Source organism: Triticum dicoccoides, chromosome 5A (genome assembly GCF_002162155.2).
Source record: "Triticum dicoccoides isolate Atlit2015 ecotype Zavitan chromosome 5A, WEW_v2.0, whole genome shotgun sequence".
Classification (NCBI taxonomy): domain Eukaryota; kingdom Viridiplantae; phylum Streptophyta; class Magnoliopsida; order Poales; family Poaceae; genus Triticum; species Triticum dicoccoides.
This window is the reverse complement of record NC_041388.1, coordinates 708,468,923-708,487,097: the sequence shown is the minus strand read 5'-3', so window position 1 is coordinate 708,487,097 and position 18,175 is coordinate 708,468,923. Positions and strand designations below refer to the sequence as shown.

Below are 18,175 nucleotides of genomic sequence, written 5' to 3'. Positions count from 1 at the left end.
TGCCAGGAGGGGCACCCGCTCAAGGATTCACGTCTGCCTTGGACGATCCTGACACCGTAGCTGCCCCGGGCTGGAGCGCATCGAAGGCCGTCGTCTAGCGCGCACAGTCTCCGTCTCAAGTTCGGAGCGTGCTCTGCCTCCCGCTCGTCTCTGCCTCCGCTCGCGGGTAGCGCCGCTGCGCCCCTGCGATTCCAACTTCTTTCAGAGAAGTAGCCCCGTCACGTTCCCGTCGTCGTCCGCCTCCATCTCCAGTGCGCCTCCCGCCTCCTTCGTCGTTCTTCAGCAGCTTCGGCCACCAACACCAGGATCTCTCCTGTCCTTGTGCATGCCGTGAGCACAAGCAGGTCTGACCCCGCGCTGGCCTTAAAGGAGGACAAAGCTCCGGGCAAAACGCGTCATGCGCGACGACGATCGAGATGTGTGCCATCGATGATGCCGCCGAGTACCAACGGCAGGCATGAAGACGATGATCTGCGATGCATCAGGCCCCTCCCCTCTCTTTTGGATCTGGCTGTCGTGCAGGGCTTGAAAAGGAAAAGAAAACAGAAGGAGTCAGGACTTCGAGTCGTATTGGACTGAAGCAAGGCCTAGTTTAACGCACTGGTGGGCCTTAGAGATCACGTGAGCTGGTGACACAGACCGAACGCAAGGAAATCGAGCGTGGCGTTTTCCTTTTTTAGTAGCGTATATAAAAAAGGAAACGTTTTCGGATTCACTAAAGTAGTACAGCAGGTTTAATTCCTAAAAACCACAGGGACCTTTGTGTAAAAAGAACCTGACGGTGAACCCGAAGACTCAATTCGTACTTTATTATTAGGAAGAGATAGATCGATGCACGTTGAGCAGGCCTGAACAGTGAGCATCTAAGAAGTGGAAAACCACTTAACTCATCCGTGTACAGCACTAGGTTACTTTGTCTTTTCTTCTCTGTCTTAATCCTTATCTCTAATATTCCAGCTTGACTTTTGCACGCTATCAATGATCAAGACCGTTCGCAGGAATTTTCACACCTACTACCTACCCACATCTGCTGCGAGCGATCGTACAATGGTAATGAATGGACTGTAAAAGAAGACAAACTTAGCAAGTAAGCTCCTGGTTGATCGGACATACCGTTCTGGAAAGTTATGCATACCTATTGACAGGCCAGTTCTTGCAGGGAAAGACAAGATGAAATGAAACTGCATTTCGACGGTTTTATAGTGCAAGATTCTTGCTTGCAGAGTTAAAAAAATCAATGAAATTTCAGAGAATTTTTTGAAATTTCGCATATTTCAGTGGGTTTTGAAATATTTTTAAGCCCGAAACTTCCATGCAGATTCAAACTGGTTTCAAAATAAATTTAAATTATGAAAATATTCATTAAAATTAAGTGAAATTTAAAATTTCGAAATTTGAAATAATTTCTGAAATTTCGCATATTTCGGTGAGGTCCGAAATTATTTTGTTCATACTAGATAGTTTCAACAACAATGTCTAACACATATCCGTGGTGAAGAAACACGAACAGCTGTGTGAAATGCTTCCCAAAACCCTTATCCGTCCTCTCTCGGTGCAAGATCACAAAAGCGAGAGGTTCCAGAGACCCGCTCTCTTGTGAGTTGGTGAACTAAGGTGCTTGGATGGAGTGGATTACGATGACGGCACAAAAGCGAGAAGAGGGAAAAACCTAGCATGGTTCAATGTCTCTTTGGTAGTCCCCGGTAGGTCATATATATAGGAGAACCGGACATTCTTTTGTCACGATCATGCACATGCCACATGCCGTCACCCTAGAGGCCTAAACCGAGCCCGTCAAGGCAAGGCCAGTGTGAGTGTGGTGATCTCTTTGTCTCCCCATACTAGTCACTTAGTGAAGTGGAGAGACTTCCGTATGTAAGGATGTGAAACTCCATCTCCACTAGTGCGGCGGGACTAACAATTGCACCTCCACCTCTTGCCATACATGAACTTTTGAGATTTATTTGGAACTATATATTGGGCCAAGCCCAAGTATTTTTAACAGTTAACTCATGCTCACTTACTCGCGCTATGTTTCACGAGCGAGTGAAGCCTTCGATCCATGCTAAGTTTACATCTTACTTTTGCCACACATTAAACAATAACATACACATTAATGGAACAACAACTTATCTATTTATTCGGATTGTGCGCCGGTTAAAGATCATATCTTCGTTAGCTCTCCTGCTTCTTAGCCAAGTGGCTTTACAACGAGTAGCAAGGCAATCTTAGCTATCAACACTAGATTGCATCTGACTCTTCCTCACGCACACACCACCGCTATAGTTACTCTCACCGCGCTGCTCTCGTTTTCCACATCTCCAAGATAGCATACATTTTTTTGCTAGCTGCTCCATGTGGTTAATTATGAGTTATGAACAAATAACGGATGCATTATGTTAATGTGGTAGTGATTGATACAGTTGATTCTGATAGTGGGCTAGTTTCCAATCAGATGATGATTAGCCCTCACATGTCCTACCCATGCAGCTTTATAAGGGCCAAAATGGCAACCCTAACCGTCACCGCCGATTTCCATCTACCTCTGCTTCCTCATGCATCATTGTGGAAGTTCACAGTTTTGCCCTCGTTTTCGAAACCCCGACAATTGTGTGCGATGTCGCATGGGAGAGCTAACCTCTAGACCATGCCTCTTGCGAACCTGCACCAAGTTGAGGGTGATAAGTCATTTGGGGAGCACACTTGGCATGCTCATGAGCTTGCACCATTGAGATTAGAGTTGCCTTGGGTGTAACTCTATGACACCCTAGTGCAACCATGAGAAAAATATCAAGCCTCATATGTAATCAACATCTCAAGAACATCCGGCAAGGGAGGATCAAAAGTATCAGCTTGTTGTCCATTTCCAATACACTCTCATGGTGATGCTTGATCTTGACACGCTGAAGGTCTTGTTGCTGTCCTCGGACCAGTTGATCTCCATTGCCTCTGTGTGATTGCCCGCATCCAATTGGCTACTTCCTCGATGATGATAGCTTTTGATGACCATGGATCACCGTAGTACCATTCTGGAAGTAGCATCTATATATATGTCAAACTTGAGGAGCTATGGTTAGTCATTCCCTTCTACCACAACTAGACTTGTCGTGATTTTACACCTAAACCGGAGTTTGGAAATCATTCTATTTGGTGCTACCTTCTATTAGGACACATAAACGGTATGTAAACTAAAGTACGATACAAAGAGTCAAAAGAATAATTAAAGCAATTAAAATTGATCTATTCAATGCTCGAGTAATAAGGGCTTATAGACATGAGGTAAGTAGCTATCATCGATTTTCAATGAGATAGCAAATAGGGCAAGTCCTAGACAAGGCACGCCATGATGTCTCGTGCACATGTGAATCTTAGAAGGAGGCACAAAAGTAAATTATGTGTACTGGTTGGACATCACACAAAGATCGCCATGTATTGACTAATCTACTATTGTCTCTTAAAAATGACATATTTGGTCGTTAAATTGGTATTCTTGCGAAATAGTAATAACTGAAGATATTTCCAATGGAAGTTGTATTTTCAGAAAGAATATGATAGTCAACAAGAAAGAAGGTAGACAAAAGAAGTTCCACACGAATCATACACAAAAAATCTTACAACAATCAAAACATCCACTGTTGATTTTTTTGGTGTGGGACATCTGTTGTTAGTTTGTTGGAACCTATTTTCTTATCAGTCAATAAGAAATAGATCTCCATAAAAATGTCAAATAGTGCACGCCGATGACAAGTCATCATAATGGTATATGAACAAATCACAACCATTAAAATCATCTTCATATAATTGATGTAATGGTGAACACAAACATTTTTATTTTATATAGATGTTTAAAGACACATAAGAATGTATACGGTTTAGAAATATACATTTACATTCTTGACATAAATTACTGTGAACACTAATTTACTCATCTCCTAAATAATACAAACTGAGATTCACAACACGTCAATAGAGGTTCTCACCGGTACATCATACTGCCGGCGGATCATCCACCACCATTGGAAGGATTTTATTACCCCTCACAAACAATAATAATTAATCAAACACATTAATTGATGAACTCCGTTATTGCATGATCTCCTCCGCCTCGATGATCTTGGTGGTTGTTTTCTTGATGAGGTCCCACGCGCTCCGCACGTGCCGCTCCTCCTGCATCGACGACCCTACCGCGAACCGTAGAGTGAACCTGCTGCCGACCACCGTGTGCGCAAGGTAGGCCTTCCCCGAAATGTTGAGCCGGTCCATCAGGAGATGGTTCACCTCATCGGCCACTTCCTCTGTCATGGCTCATGCCCTGATTCTGAAGCATACCAAGGCGAAGTTCCTCGGCACTACAATCTCGAACCGGTCATCGGCACGGACAAGCTCCTCGAATGCCTTGGGCATAGCAACATCGCTTCGGATGTGCTCCTGAAGCTTGGTGGTGCCGTAGGTGCGCATCACCATCCACAACTTGAGCCCACGGAAGCGGCGGCCCACACCGACTTGCATGTCCTTAAGATCGGTGTCCATGCCGGACTCGTTAGCGTCGTTCTTCAGATACTCTGGGTTCGTCTGTAGTGCGTCGGTGAGACGGTGTGTGTCGCACACCCACAAGCAGGTGCAGTCAAGACATGTGAGCAGCCACTTGTGCGGGCTCATACTGATGGAGTCCACATGCTCAACGCCATCGATATAGTGCCGAAACTCCGGACAGATGCAGGCGCTGCCAGCATAGGCAGCATCGACGTGGACCCATGCATTAAACATGGCTGCGACATCTGCAACTGCACCCACCGGGTCCACGGCGTTGGACGACGTGGTACCAACAGTGGCGCAGATGTATGTTGGCACGAGGCCGGCACGAAAGTCCGCATGCATGATCTCGAGCAACTTGGCCGGGTCGAGCCCGTAGTCAGTCTCCGGCCCGGTAGGGATGGATCGGAGGTTGGCAGGGTCAAAGTCGGTGACGCGGCATGCCTTAAAGAACGTGGAGTGTGTCTGGTTGCTAGCGTACACCGTGAGCCTTGTGATGCGGTCCACGCCATTGGAGCCACTCCGGCGCAGCGCCGCATCACGTGCGGCAACCAGTGTGACGAGCATGGCCTCACTGGTGGTCCCAAGGATGACTCCGCCGCCGGTGCCATGCCCAGCGCTGGTGCGGTTCATGAAGCTAGCTGGCAGTCGCAGGAGCTGCGCGAGCCAGTCCAGCACGAGCACCTCCATCTCGGTGGCCGCGGGAGCCGCCTGCCACGTGAACCCCACGGTGTTCATGGGCGAGGCAATTAGCTCCCCTGCGATGGCTGCGGCGCTGTTGGTGGACGGGAAGAACGCGAAGAAGTTGGGGTTAGCCCAGTGCATCATCCCGGGGACGACGGATGTCCTCAGCTCCTTCATGGTGACGTCAAAGGGAGCCGAGTGTTCTGGCGGGGACGCCATAAGCTCGTTCCGTAGGTAGCCTGGCTTGACGTCGGGGAGAACCGGCATGGACTCGATGCTGGTGTAGTAATCCGTGATGAAGTCGACGGCCTTGTAGAGGCATGCGCGCACGTCTTCTGGGTTGAGCGGCTGAAAGCTGCAACCTTCGACGCTGGCCGCCGGGTTTGTGTCGACGCTATCCATCGTCTTAGTGATGGATCTAATTAAGTTTGTTACCTTGTCGCGCGTGCGCTTGGATCGGGATGCAGCAAGAGATGGATGGTTGGTACGTCATGTGCTCTGTGATGCTGCGGCCGGAGCGGATGTGCGAAGGCTTTATATGGGACGGAAGCCTCTACATATGTCGTCTCTCTTGATTGGCAGGGCGAATGCACTGGCCGACCGGGTGAAATATTGCGTCTTTGTGACACCCGCACCAACTACCACTCCGCACGTCGTCTTCTCTTCTGTCAACTCGGATGCGCACCAGATTATATATGGAAAATGACCGTCCCCTTGTATATATCTCATACTCCCTCCATTTCATAATGTAGTGCTTCCTCTATCTCCGTGCTTCAACTTTGTCCGTAAATTTAACTACCAAAACCGATTGCGCCGGGAGCAAAAATTATATCAGTGATTTCGTATTCGAAAAAAGTTTTCAATTATATAATTTTTTCTCCGCCGCAGTTGGTCTCGTTGGTTAAATTTATGATCAAAGTTGAATATTGGAAAGCGCGGGCTCACTATATTTTGGAATAGAGGGAGTATATGACTTGATTTTTCACCAAAACGCCCATTTTTGCAAGAAATAAAAAAAGAGATCTGCATATTAATCATTGACGTGCAAACGGGGACCCGTTCCCGTTCTTATGAGACTCGGTGTCCTGGTTGGGGATGTGTGGTGGTGGCAATGCCCCTTAGTAGGAATAATGTCTTTCATATTTCATCCCCGTCCTAATGATGCGTATAGTATCGTCAGAGGGCGTGTGGAGGTGTGTCTTCGTCGGACTTGCGGGATTTGGTTGGTGCTGGTCTCGATGGATCTGTTTCGATCCGGTCGTTGTTTGTCTCTGTTTGAGTGTTTACAGGTTTGATCCTTCTGATATACGACTTTCTTCATCGACAACGGTTGCTGCTATGATGCGTTGTTCCTATGAGGCCTTAGTACGACGACTTCTCGCCTGTCTAATACAATAAGGTTTGCCCGGCTCCGTGAGGGGGGAGCGATCACGGCGGCACGCCTTCGACTCGCTCTAGTGTTTGTAGTCCTTGCTAGATGGCCCACAAACATGGTTATAATTTTTATTACCTCTCCATTTTTTGGAAGTTTCTCGTAAAAATAATTGCTCATGCACAAGTTGAATGAGTCATCTAAAAAAACTTTAAAGTTGCGCTTCCTCAGCGCCAAAAAACGGTCACTTAGCAGCAAGAACCACGCCACCACACCTCATTAAGAAACTCGTTTCAGGCTACCCTCTGGCTCCGCCGTGCCCTTGTTCGGTGGCCGGTTGCACCCCTCGAAGTGTTGAACCGGTCACCGAGGTAGAGTAGAACATGGGACACGCACTGGCTCATGGGACTCAAGGCGCCGTCGTCGCCCACGTCCTACTCTTCCTCGTTGGAGTCCAGAGCATTTACAGTGTCGACGGATGTGAAATCGATGATGGATCCATCGTGGAAGGAGTCGGCGGCATCCACCACGATGAGGTTGCGGCACCCGGGTGGTTGTGCATCATACGCGGCCCCGGATAGTGCTACTCTGCCTCGCCAACATCCGCTGCCTCCCGCACACCATGCTTGCGTCGGACAACGCCCATGCGTTCACCTCCACCTCGACGCGCGCCAACGTAGCGGTTGCGCATCCGCCAACACGTTGGGACGCCAGACGGACCACACTGCCTTCGGTGAGGCAGCGTCGGCACACCTCGCACCAGATCCACGCGCCATCTATGCGAACGCAATGTATTCCTTGTGGAAGGAGTCCGACCGCTCTCATCTGGCAGCCTCCTCCTGAGAGTGTTGTAGTGCCAGGCGAACGGCCATCTCCTCCTTATGGCTGCGTGGGACGATCTCCAGCCAACGGATCTGGAGGTATATGATTCGGATCCGCTGCCCGCCATGCCGGTGACGGTCGGAGATCAGCGAACGGGAGCTTGTGGTCGGAGCGCAGTGGGTTGATGGGGAGTGGAGTGGAGGGGAATGCGGCTAGGATTTCATCCGAAGTGTGGATAGGGTTAACTTATGTGGGGCCGGATGGGCCAGCGTGAGCCTGATCTACATGGCAGACGTGTCCGGACGCGTCCAGGCTTCCCCGTACCCGTACGACCACTGCACATACGGGTTGGACATACAAAGACGGTCGGTCAGTCCAAGAGTTTGGGCCCGATACGAGGCGTCAGGTTGGAAGGCGTTTTTGGGTCCGGGTACTGACTGGGCAGGCAGTCCGATAGTTTGCGGTGGATTTGTGGGCTACTTTATGAGATGCTTTAATCTTGTCACCAACCGCCACGGGATGAAGGGAAGTGCGCTTGAACACCCGTTGAGCTATCTCACTCAATCGCGTAGGTGCGTGCAACGACGCGCTTGCTTCCACAGCTTGAAGGTGCCGCGGAAGGCCGATGCCACCGAGTTTTCCTGACAGTTGAAATGTTTTCCTGACTGTTGAAATGACATCGAGGTGAGTACCAGCGAACTGGATTGACATCGAAATGGTGTTAAGTTCGAGTGGCATCGATGCACGTGAAAAGTTGGTACATCCTGACGCTTCAAAACGTGACTAGTATTGCTCACGGTTCTCCTCTTCGTCGATCATGCACCATCAGACAAGAGACGATAACAAGGGATCAGTAGAAATGTCAAAAAGGAAAACAAGAAGCTCCCCAAACGGCTAAAACGCTTCGATGGACGTCCCACTTATCACGAAAAACAACAAGGCAGCGACGAAAAGATTAGGAAATTGCTTGTTTTCAGCCGGATGTAAACATTTTCACGCCAGCCGCCTTCTACTCATGACACGTGTCTCCTACTCATGTAGCGAGTCAAACTAGAAACCCGTGCATGCGGTTGGATTCGTAGCTTGACCACTAGTAGTATTAATTAATTGTGATTAATCGCTCGAACTATCCCGGAAATTGATGCATGCTACTAGTACCACATCATACTAAACCAAGCGATCAATCCAGCAAACTGCATGCCAGGGGTGGGCATAAAAATCGACATACCGAATACCGAACCGAAGCCGAAACCGAAAATACCGAATTTTCGGTCTTTAGTTCTGCCACAGGAAAATTCGGTTTTTGCCCCTGCTAACCGAATTTAATTCAGCATGTACGGTTGTTTGGTATGGTTAACCGAAGAAACCGAGCTTCTACCGTGCGCTCGTGTGGCTGGGAATGAAAAATCTCTCGCTAGGTGCCTCTCCTGTGACAGCGAGTGGACTTTTCACATGGCCCAAGCCGTCCATCTCCATACAAGGCCCAATCTGTCATGGCCTCATGGGCTTGTTTCCACGTACATGCACGTACAGAAAGTAGCAGTGTTTCTGCAAATTGCTGCCACTGGGCCTACCCCTCGTCGTCCCGAAACCGCAGCATCTACATTCACCTTCGTCAAGTGCTCCGGCGGTTGGATCCAATGGGCTCTATCTAGGTGCTTCATCGGTGGTATTTGAAGGGATAACTGGTCCGACAACTTTGGAAGCTCTAGCGGTAAGGGAGGCGTTGGCATTGGCAGAGGATCTAAACATACAAGCTATATATGTGGCTTCTGATTGCTCAGTGGTAATAGAAGATCTCAAGAGAAGAAGCGGGGCTGGTTATGGAGCTATTATACATGAAATACTAAAGTACTCTACTAGTTTTACTACATGTAATTTTGTTCATGAGTTTAGGAGCTCGAACGTCGAAGCTCACAATCTAGCAAAGCATGCACTTAAACTGGGGCTTGGTCGCCATGTTTGGTTGTGCCACCCTGGGGATCTTCATTTCGTCCATGTAAACTGTGTGACGGATCAATAAAGCTTTGCTGATTGTCTCAAAAAAAAGTAGCAGTGTTGCCGGTTAGTTTGGTCCCACCTCGTCCGGCTACAGAGAATGGGGTGACAAGCGCAACTATATATATGAGCGCAGGTGGAACGACCCTAGGCAACTAAAAATCTTTGTGCGTGTTCAGCTAATACGGTATAAACCGTAGACCAAACCGAATAACCCGGTTAACCGAAATATCGGTTAGCTATTTTTTAATGCATTTTTCGGTTTTCATGATTGTTAACCGAATTTCCAAAAAAACCGAATGGTAGGAATCGAAATTTTGGTTTATACCGAATGCCCAGGCCTACTGCATGCAGCATCGCCGGAGCATTCTGTAAACATGTGTTGCTGCAAACAGCGTGCTTCCAACGGGTGCTACGACGACATCTCGGCTGCTCCGGCGATGTTGTGACGACGTGCTTCGACGACAATGAAGGCGCAGGGATGGTGGCCCGGTTGCTCCACGTGCTACGACAGATGTTGTGATGGCGTCTCAGTTGCTCCGGTGATGCTGTGATGCATGCTTCACGGCATATGTGCATCGACGGCCATAACGACGAGGCGTACATGCTGCTACGGCGTCGACGGCTGCGGTGAAGCTGTGGCGGTTGGGGTTGCGATGCGTGATTCGACGGCTATGATGTGATGCGTGCCTCAACGGCGGACGTGCCATGACATTGTTGACGGGTGCGGCGCTGCATCGACGGCCACGACGGCGAGGTGTATGTGCTGCAACGGAGTCTATGTCCACGATGATGCTTTGACGTCCTTGGCAACATTGCTTCGACGGCCACGACGGCGAGGTGTACGTGCTATGATGGAGTCGACGGCTGCGGCGATGCTTTGACGGCCATAGCAACATTGCTTCGACGGCCACGACGGCGAGGTGTACGTGCCGCGATGGAGTTGACGGCTGCGGCGATGCTTCGACGGCCATGTCAACATTGCTTCAACAGCCATGATGTCGACAACCGTCCTGCGACGCATGCTTCGACGGCCATAACAACAATGTTTTTGACGGCCATGACGTCGACAACCCTCGACGCTACGATGCGTGCTTCAATGGCCGTGGTGATTCTTGCACCGCCACGACGACGAGCTGTATGTGCTGCAATTGTGTTGGCGGTCATGGTTGTGCTTCGGCGACCACAATGATAAGGCGTGTTGCGACAGCGTAGGCGGCCACGGCAATGCTTCAACGGCCACGACATCAACAACATCGTCGATGACAACGATGATGCTATCGTGACGGCAGAGCTGTGAGTCGTAGCCCCGCGATGTTGCAGGTAGTGCTGCGACGCTGACAATGATGCTTCAAATTATGTCGCGAGACGACCGACCAATGATGTTGTCGGGCCTGCTGCGAGCTCATGAACAGTACTGAGAGTCCGGCGGCAAAGCTAGAACGACCGGGTTGGGCGATGTTGCCATTGTGGCCGACCGGGTGCTACGCGTGTGGGCGAAGGTGGCACGACGACTTGCGACAGCACTGCGATTGCCATCGATACTTTTGAAGCATTCCGTGAGGCTGCAGTGTTTTGTAAAGGAGCGGACGTGTGAAGCGAACTAGGCAAATCAATCATCGGTTACACGCATCCCAATCTAACGGCCATTAAGCTGGCTGTAGCTTGGCCCGCTATAGCCGGATGACGCGTAGCATGAGCCGAAAGATTACTAGCACACGCACGCTTCGAGCCCCAACAAAAAGCACCTGCCACCGCTCCGAAAATCTTGCCCCGTTTGCTTGATCCTTGTTGTTCTCTGTTTTCTTCATTTTCTTTAGCACGAACTTAGATATGCAATACTTATCACACATCTAGATGTGCTTTAGTAAAACTATAAAAATTATAATGACAGAAAAAAAACACATGATTGCACGCAGACTACCTAACTGGTCTCCATCAGCAAAGCTTAGTCCAATAAGGGCATCTCCACCATCAGCCCTCAAATCATCCGCATCCGTCCAACCTGTGAAAGACATCCAATGCGTGTTTGTATCGGTCCGCAACGTGGTTCGGATGTATTTTCTCCCGCAAACCGGAGACAAAACAGGGAGAGGGGGCTTTGTGGGAGTCTGGACCGCTACCACGCCCGTTGCTTGACACGAGAAAAATATCTAGGACTCCGCAAGAAGGGAAGGGGAGCGTATTTCTCTCTTGCGCCAGGACAGCGAAAAGTAAATATTTGGGCGTGCCAGTGTACCGTAGTACACAATGAAAAAGAGGTACGGGAAACAGGTATTTCATTAATGTCATTGGATAAATAAAATTACAACATTCCATAAAAAAGGTGTGCTCCGTGGCCTACTAGCACGGCCAGCCTGATTGTGGCGATTGCGGTCTCCTGGTTCCCGGAGCCTCGGAAGGCTCCTGGTTAATTACTCCCGTGGGTTGCTCCACGGGATACCTTCGATTAAGCCGTGTGGTCGTCTTCGTCGTCTCCGCTTTGCGTTCTCCATGCAAGATGTTGATGGTGTGTGTGGACGGCGGCAGAGCCCGTGTCCTCGTCGGTACACGTGCAGCAAGTAGCGCGGCCTTAGCGGTGGCCGCGCCCGCTCTCGCCGCCGTGCCTCGTCAGTCTTGGCGGCGTTGGAGTAGTTAGCGTTGGGGTAGCATGGGTCGTGCTCGGCTTAGACTTCTCGACGACCGGTTATTTCATCGAGGTGTTCAAGGGGTTACCCCTTGTGGGAGTCATGGTTTGGAGAGACCGGTGTCTGTGTAAAAACTGACACGCTCTCACATTGGCATGGCCGAGGTGGTTGGCGGCTCGTCTCGGCTAGACGCCAAGTATTTGGCGGTCTGCTAAGGTAAAGGTGCCGCCTCCCGGGGCCGTGGAAGGTGGCGTTGTAGAGGCGGCGTCGCCTTGGGCTGGTGCTACATGGAAGAGTGACATGTATGCCGGCGACGCCACGGTCCTGTACGCCAAGTACCTGTTTGCCATGGTGGGCGTGCATCGTTGCAAACTCTTTTTCGGACAAAGATCTGTACGCCACGAAGGGAGAAGTGAGTCTCGGGCTACGTCGTCAGTGAGCTCCTGTTTCGCCACACCGTCTCCTCCAAGAACGTGGTGCAAAACTTGTACGCCTGTGATCTGTTCGCCGTTGACCTATCTGTCGGGGACGTGCGCCTCATGAAGGAGGAGCCAGTCGTGGGCCGCGTCGTTGCAGACACATGTTCCGTCGATAATCCGTACACCATGAAGGGAAAGGCGAGTCTCGGGCTGCGTCTTCTTCTCCGGGAAGCAAAACGCTAGATCTGTTCACCGTGATCGGGACGCCATCGACCTGTACACCGGAGACCTGTACGCCGCGACCTGTCCGCTGCGATGGGTGTGCCTCTCGGAGGAGGGAATGGTTTTGGGATGCATCGTCGTGAGCTCCGGTTCAGTCTCGCCGTCTCATACGCGAAGCAAGACACCAAACCTGTGCACCGCGATCGGAACGCCGTGGACCTGTGCACCGGTGACATGTTCATTGTGACCTGTGCATCGTGACCTGTTCGCCAGGGACATGTGGACTGCCATGATAGAGCATTGGGGCTAGCGGTTTGGTTGTGTCGTTGGCGAGCTCCGGCAGCTCCTGAGTCATCTCCAGACAAGAACATGACACCTGAAAATGAAAGGCTTGGCGTAGACAAACTTCGACGGTGTCGGTGCAGTTTTCCGTTCCGGTGTAGTCATCTCCGGCGGCGGCGACGGGATCACACAGGTGTTGTCTCCGGTGAACGGCACGAACTCTCCGCGTAGCGCATGCATGCTGGATGTGAAGGAGAATGAAGGAAATAGATGTATTAGATCAAAATCTCACCCTTTGGAAACGTGAGCTTGGTGTCCATGTCGCTGGCATCGGTGTTTTTGCCCGGCTGCGTTCGTCCGTCTATGCGATCTGGACTTCTCCCGTCTGCGTGGCTGCTTGCATTGTACCTGAATCTTGGGTGCGTGGACAGATGATGGATGAGATGCGATGGCTGGATGCTAGAGGTGTGCGGGTGAGTACTGGGGGCGTAGATGGATGATGGATGGATCTCCTAATGGATGGATGTGTGTGTTGGTGGATGGATGGATCTCCTGATGGATTGTGCGTTGGCGAATGGCGGCGGCCTTGCGGCGTCTCTCTCCCCGTGCGTCCGTCCCCCTGGGTGCGAGGCCTCGTTCCGTGTATTTATAGGCATCGAGAGATCGGAAGGATGCGAAGCCTCGGTTGTTCGGCCGCTCCGATTTTGTTGGAAGAGATAGAGATGTCTGCGTGTAAAGGCAACAACGTTGATGTTTATCTGTTAGGCTTGTCTAGCGTACGTGGTGAAGCCCCACTTTGGCCAAATTTGATGCTTGCACGCACTAAAAAAATGTGCATGCAATCTTGCCACGCTCGCACATTATTCATGTCTCCATATATATCTTCCAGCATGTGTCCACCGCGTCCCTGGATCGATCAATCATCGCCCATCACGCATGGGCCATGCAAATGCAGTACGTACACGCATAGAAAAGTTGGGCTAGCTAATTATATGTTTAATCAATTAACTGGCCATTAGCTCATTAGTACTCGTTTTCTTTTTAATCACATAAAGTGATGTCGATGAACATGGGCACTCCTTGCTCCATAATAAATTGATGGGTTTCTTCTCAACTTATTAGATATTGGTGCAAATTATCATTGACCAACTCTTTTTTTCCTCTTACTTTCATACTATTTGTAGTACAAAATCTTATCGAACACCCGCTTCTGACCGTCTTGGCCACCCAAAACCGCCGACCACCCTCCTGCGCTTTTTTCATCCCATGTGTCGTGCCACATTCATGTCAGCCCAAAGCATGTAGCGGCCAACATTGATGCCACGATTTGACCGAACAGGATGACGGCGCTGACGGACGTGACCTCTCGGCCTTCCCCGATTCAAAGTGGGCATCGCTTCCCGAGGAACCAACTCCAGCGGCTGTGCCGCATTGAAGAGGGCTGACCGCCCCTTCACCTGGGCCTCGTCGCGGTTATTTAAGCCGTGCGCCGGCGATGCACAAAGCCGCACTCCCCTTCTCCGAGCATTGGCCCCCTCCCCTCCCCCGTCTCCTTGCCCGAGCCCCTCCTCTGCGACGCCAGGTCAGGCAATACCGAAGTCATGGTGCTCCGCCCTGGCAGGCAGAGTAGGAGGAAGCTCTCCCACCGACGGTTCTTAGCGCCGCCGCCCATGCTCTCGGTCCTGACGGCGTCCACGGTGACCGGCTCCTCTGCAAAGGAGGAGACCATCAACTCCTCCGGTGACGTGAAGGACTAGGCACCGCCGCAGCAGCCCCGACTTCTCAAGGAGGCCGCTCTGACGGAGGCCGCTCTGACGGACGATGAAGGCTTTCAAGAATTCTAACATGTTCGACGGTAATCATGGACCTGACTGTTGGAGAACGTAGTAATTTCAAAAAAATTCCTACGCACACGCAAGATCATGGTGATGCATAGCAACGAGAGGGGAGAGTGTTGTCTACGTACCCTCGTCGACCGAAAGCGGAAGCGTTAGCACAACGCGGTTGATGTAGTCGTACGTCTTCACGGCCCGACCGATCAAGCACCGAAACTACGGCACTTTCGAATTCTAGCACACGTTCAGCTCGATGACGATCCCCGGACTCCGATCCAGCAGAATGTCGGGGAAGAGTTCCGTCAGCACGACGGCGTGGTGACGATCTTGATGTTCTACCGTCGCAGGGCTTCGCGTAAGAACCGCTACAATATTATCGAGGATTATGGTGGAAGGGGGCACCGCACACGGCTAAGAGATCAATGATCAATTGTTGTGTCTTTGGGGTGCCCCTGCACCTGTATATAAAGGAGCAAGGAAGGAGGAGGCCGGCCCTAGGAGGGGGCGCGCCAAGTGTGGGGTCCTACTAGGACTCCCTAGTCCTAGTAGGATTCCACCTCCCATATGGAATAGGAAAAGAGGAAGGGAAAAGGAGAAGGAAGGAAGGGGGCGCCCCCCTTCCCTAGTCCAATTCGGACCAGACCAAGGGGAGGGGTGCGGCCACCCTTGAGGCCCTTTTCCTTCTTTCCCGTATGGCCCAATAAGGCCCAATACGTATTCCCGTAACTCTCCGGTACTCCAAAAAATACCCGAATCATTCGGAACCTTTCCGATGTCCGAATATAGTCGTCCAATATATCGATCTTTACGTCTCGACCATTTCGAGACTCCTCGTCATGTCCCCGATCTCATCCGGTACTCCGAACTCCTTCAGTACATCAAAACTCATAAACTCATAATATAACTGTCATCGAAACCTTAAGCGTGCGGACCCTACGGGTTCGAGAACAATGTAGACATGACCGAGACACGTCTCCGGTCAATAACCAATAGCGGAACCTGGATGCTCATATTGGCTCCCACATATTCTACGAAGATCTTTATCGGTCAGACCGCATAACAACATACGTTGTTCCCTTTGTCATCCGTATGTTACTTGCCCGAGATTCGATCGTCGGTATCTCAATACCTTGTTCAATCTCGTTACCGGCAAGTCTCTTTACTCGTTCCATAATACATCATCCTGCAACTAACTCATTAGTTGCAATGCTTGCAAGGCTTAAGTGATGTGCATTACCGAGAGGGACCAGAGATACCTCTCCGACAATCGGAGTGACAAATCCTAATCTCAAAATACGCCAACCCAACAAGTACCTTCAGAGACACCTGTAGAGCACCTTTATAATCACCCAATTACATTGTGACGTTTGATGGCACACAAAGTGTTCCTCCGGTAAACGGGAGTTGCATAATCTCATAGACATAGGAACATGTATAAGTCATGAAGAAAACAATAGCAACAAACTAAACGATGAAGTGCTATGCTAACGGAATGGGTCAAATCAATCACATCATTCTCCTAATGATGTGATCCCGTTAATCAAATGACAACTCATGTCTATGGTTAGGAAACATGACCATCTTTGATAAACGAGCTAGTCAAGTAGAGGCATACTAGTGACACTCTGTTTGTCTATGTATTCACACATGTATTATGTTTCCGGTTAATACAATTATAACATGAATAATAAACATTTATCATGATATAAGGAAATAAATAATAACTTTATTATTCCCTCTAGGGCATATTTCCTTGAGTCTCCCACTTGCACTAGAGTCAATAATCTAGTTCACATCGCCATGTGATTTAATACCAATAGTTCACATCACCATGTGATTAACACCCATAGTTCACATCGACATGTGACCAACACCCAAAAGGTTTACTAGAGTCAATAATCTAGTTCACATCGCTATGTGATTAACACCCAAAGAGTACTAAGGTGTGATCATGTTTTGCTTGTGAGAGAAGTTTATTCAACGGGTCTGCCACATTCAGATCCGTAAATATTTTGCAAATTTCTATGTCAACAATGCTCTGCACGGAGGTACTCTAGCTAATTGCTCCCACTTTCAATATGTATCCAGATTTCGATTTAGAGTCATCTGGATCAGTGTCAAAATTTGCATCGACGTAACCCTTTACGACAAACCTTTTTGTCACCTCCATAATCGAGAAACATATCCTTATTCCACTAAGGATAATTTTGACCGATGTCTAGTGATCTACTCCTAGATCACTATTGTACTCCCTTACCAAAAACAGTGTAGGGTATACAATAGATTTGGTACACAGCATGGCATACTTTATAGAATCTATGGCCAAGGCATACGGAATGACTTTCATTCTCTTTCTATCTTCTGTCGTGGTCGGGCTTTGAGTCTTACTCAATTTCACACCTTGTAACACAGGCAAGAACTCTTTCTTTGACTGTTCCACTTTGAACTACTTCAAAAACTTGTCAAGGTATGTACTCATTGAAAACTTATCAAGCGTCTTGATCTATCTCTATAGATCTTGATGCTCAATATGTAAGCAGCTTCACCGAGGTCTTTCTTTGAAAAACTCCTTTCAAACACTCCTTTATGCTTTGCAGAATAATTCTACATTATTTCCGATCAACAATATGTCATACACATATACTTATCAGAAATGATGTCGTGCTCCCACTCACTTTCTTGTAAATACAGGCTTCACCGCAAGTCTGTATAAAACTATATGCTTTGATCAACTTATCAAAGCTTTTATTCCAACTCCGAGAGGCATGCACCAGTCCATAAATGGATTGCTGGAGCTTGCACACTTTGTTAGCTCCCTCTGGATCGACAAAACCTTCCGGTTGCATCATATACAACTCTTCTTTAATAAATCCATTAAGAAATGTAGTTTTGTTTTATCCATTTGCCAGATTTCATAAAATGTGGTAACTGCTAACATGATTCGGACAGACTTAAGCATTGATACGAGTGAGAAACTCTCATCGCAGTCAACACCTTGAACTTGTCGAAAACCTTTTTGCGACAATTCTAGCTTTGTAGATAGTAACACTACTATCAGCGTCTGTCTTCCTCTTGAAGATCCATTTAATCTCAATGGCTCACCGATCAATGGGCAAGTCAATCAAAGTCCATACTTTGTTCTCATACATGGATCTCATCTCAGATTTCATGGCCTCAAGCCATTTCGCGGAATCTGGGCTCATCATTGCTTCCTCATAGTTCGTAGGCTCGTCATGGTCAAGTAACATGACCTCCAGCACAGGATTACCGTACCACTCTGGTGCGAATCTCACTCTGGTTTACCTACGAGGCTCGGTAGTAACTTGATCTGAAGTTACATGATCACCATCATTAGCTTCCTTACTAATTGGTGTAGTAGTC

The 18,175-nt window shown here is 49.2% G+C and overlaps 1 pseudogene; it reads right to left on the bottom strand.

The window, feature by feature from the left end:
• Positions 1 to 4,083: 4,083 nt before the first annotated feature.
• On the bottom strand, positions 4,084 to 5,619 carry LOC119300559 (annotated as a pseudogene).
• Positions 5,620 to 18,175: the final 12,556 nt, after the last annotated feature.